This window comes from Montipora foliosa, chromosome 2 (genome assembly GCF_036669935.1).
Source record: "Montipora foliosa isolate CH-2021 chromosome 2, ASM3666993v2, whole genome shotgun sequence".
In the NCBI taxonomy this organism is placed as follows: Eukaryota; Metazoa; Cnidaria; class Anthozoa; order Scleractinia; family Acroporidae; genus Montipora; species Montipora foliosa.
Genome location: NC_090870.1, coordinates 45,185,314 through 45,187,738, shown reverse-complemented (window position 1 = coordinate 45,187,738; position 2,425 = coordinate 45,185,314). Strand labels below are relative to the sequence as shown.

Here is a 2,425-nt window from a genome sequence, read left to right as displayed (position 1 = left end):
GATAATTTCCTCAAGGATCTTGATGAAGTATCCCAAGAGTCCTCAATGTTAGAAAATCTTTGAAGATCCTTTAAAGATCTTTCAAGGATCCTGTGAAGATCTTCATCTTTAAAGATCTTTGTCAGGTCTTTGAAGATCTTTGAAGATCTTTAAAGATCCTTTAAGGATTTTCACCAGGGCACCCAACGGATCTGTTCCTCACTTTATCTGTTCCCCAGAGGAATCTTGCTGGCTGGCAAAAATACAGGTGTTCCGATGAGCTGGCTGGGAAATTTATCATTGATAGAGGTTTTGCCTGGGAATTACTGACTTTTTCTAGCATGTCAACCCGAGCTGGCTGTAGAAACTCTGAAGACTGAGAACGACAAACGACGGCTGGTCAGAGTGATTGCGCTTGCGGAAAAAACCTGTGTCGGTTTTGTTCGGTCGTTTTTTAAAAGCGCGCGGAGGTTCCACAGATCGACGAACACGGATTGTGCTGTTTTCCTCATTTACATGTAAGATTAATTTCCATTGTTATTTTATCTGTATGCTGAGATTCTCGTGATATTCTTCTACACTGAATTGAAATGAACAGAGTGAATTTAACAGTATTGCCTTGTATTTTCATTCACAGTTTTTAGTTTCGACCAGAGTTTCGACGGTGTACAATGTGTTTGGTGTTAGCGTTTTCGGAGGTATAAGACTTCCTATTGTAGTTGTTTTAATGCTTTTTTTCGGTTATCTGTATTAGTCAAGTGTGTGATGATCTTTTACAGTTGAAGCGAATTGAGCCAAAGATCGAATTGTAAAAAATTGACAGCAGTACGTATTTTTCTTATTCGTGTAGGCAGCCACGGGATCAACCAGGTGCTTTCCTCAAACACAAGGTAAAAATCAAGAAAAATTCGCACTTATTTTAATTTAGTTTATTTCGTTAGAAAGACGATTTATTACTCTCGAGAACTCCTGCGAAGAGATCCTTTTGTAAGAACCTGTTGGCAGATATTTGGCATAATTATACAAAACCCTGTTTAGTTAACTAAAATCAAGCAGGTTCTATACAGGGGCACCCAACGACCAATTTGTTGGAAAATGTATTATTATACCCCAGTTAATGAAAATAAATGTTATTAAGGCATTTTCAGGTGTTTTTCAGTGTTGCTGGGAAAACATTATAGATCTGTTCCTTTTTCCCAGCAAGACACACAAGAAATTCCCCAGCCAGCTAGATAAAATTGGTTGGTTTCCCAGCCAGCTGATCAAATTTATTTCCCAGCCAGGAATTCCGCGCGCTTTTAAATCCCTCGATCCAAAACGACCGCACAAAAGCGACAAAACCGGGACAAAACAGGTTTTTTCCACAAGCGCAATCACTCTGACCAGCCGTCGTATGTTTGTGACTAGGAGAGGGAAGGGGTTCTTCTTCTTCTTTTTTTTTTTTTTTTAGTCGTCCTCAGTCTTCAGAGTTTCTACACCCAGCTCGGGTTGAAATGCTTGAAAAAGTCAGTAATTCCCAGGCAAAACCTCTATCAATAACAAAATTTCCCAGCCAGCTCAACGAAACACCTGTATTTTTGCCAGCCAGCAAGATTCCTCTGGGGAACAGATAATGTGAGGAACAGATTCGTTGGGTGCCCCTGCATTTCTTACCTTATCAGAAATGAAAGACAAATATAACTTTGAATTTCCTTTTACCTTTGGCCTTTTAAGAGCCATACCAACTGAATGGAAAAGTGCACTACGAGTCAAAGCAGGCGTGCATGATAAATCTGAAAACTGCGAAACATCCTCGAAGCTTTTTTCCACAAAAGAAGCCCATTCTTCCATACTTGATAAAAGCATCTCAGCTCTCGCTGCTGAAAGCAGAATTCTATATCATGGGTTCACCAAAGAGGAAATTCCCTACATCTACATGGTCCCTTTCAAAATTTTGAAAGAACCAAAACTGATCATGTTCCAAGTCAAAATTATTCACAATATTTTACCTACCCAATCTAGCCTCTTCCGCGCGCGTATAACTGATACTGATGTTTGTCCTTTATGCAACCTTGAAAGTCAATCTCTAAAACATATGTTAATTACCTGTAGTGTATCCTCCTCGTTTTGGACTTGTTTTTCTAACTGGTGGCACGAAAAATTTAATCACAGACTGCCTTTATCTGAAAGCACTATTCTATATGGTTGGCACAAAGAGTCAAACAACTGGGAAGTGCTTAATTACAGTTTGATTGTCGCCAAATATAATGTTTTTGCTACAAGCGTACGCAACGGCATCCTGGACTTTGACAGTTTTCTACTGCGTCTCAACAATAAAATTGATATTCTTCGCACCATAGCTTTTAGATCTAACCGCTTATCGCAATTCAAGAAAACATGGGACAAACTTCTTTAGATACGTGAATGCTAGTGTCATTTCCTTCAAGCTACACTTTACTGCTATTCT

At 39.2% G+C, this 2,425-nt stretch overlaps 1 long non-coding RNA gene across 1 annotated transcript; it reads left to right on the top strand.

Moving 5' to 3' along the window:
• The first annotated feature begins 210 nt into the window (after positions 1 to 210).
• Positions 211 to 1,037, top strand: LOC137990860 (uncharacterized). The gene is made up of 3 exons (XR_011121570.1): positions 211 to 497; positions 617 to 677; positions 830 to 1,037. It is a non-coding gene; the product is annotated as an uncharacterized lncRNA (long non-coding RNA).
• Positions 1,038 to 2,425: the final 1,388 nt, after the last annotated feature.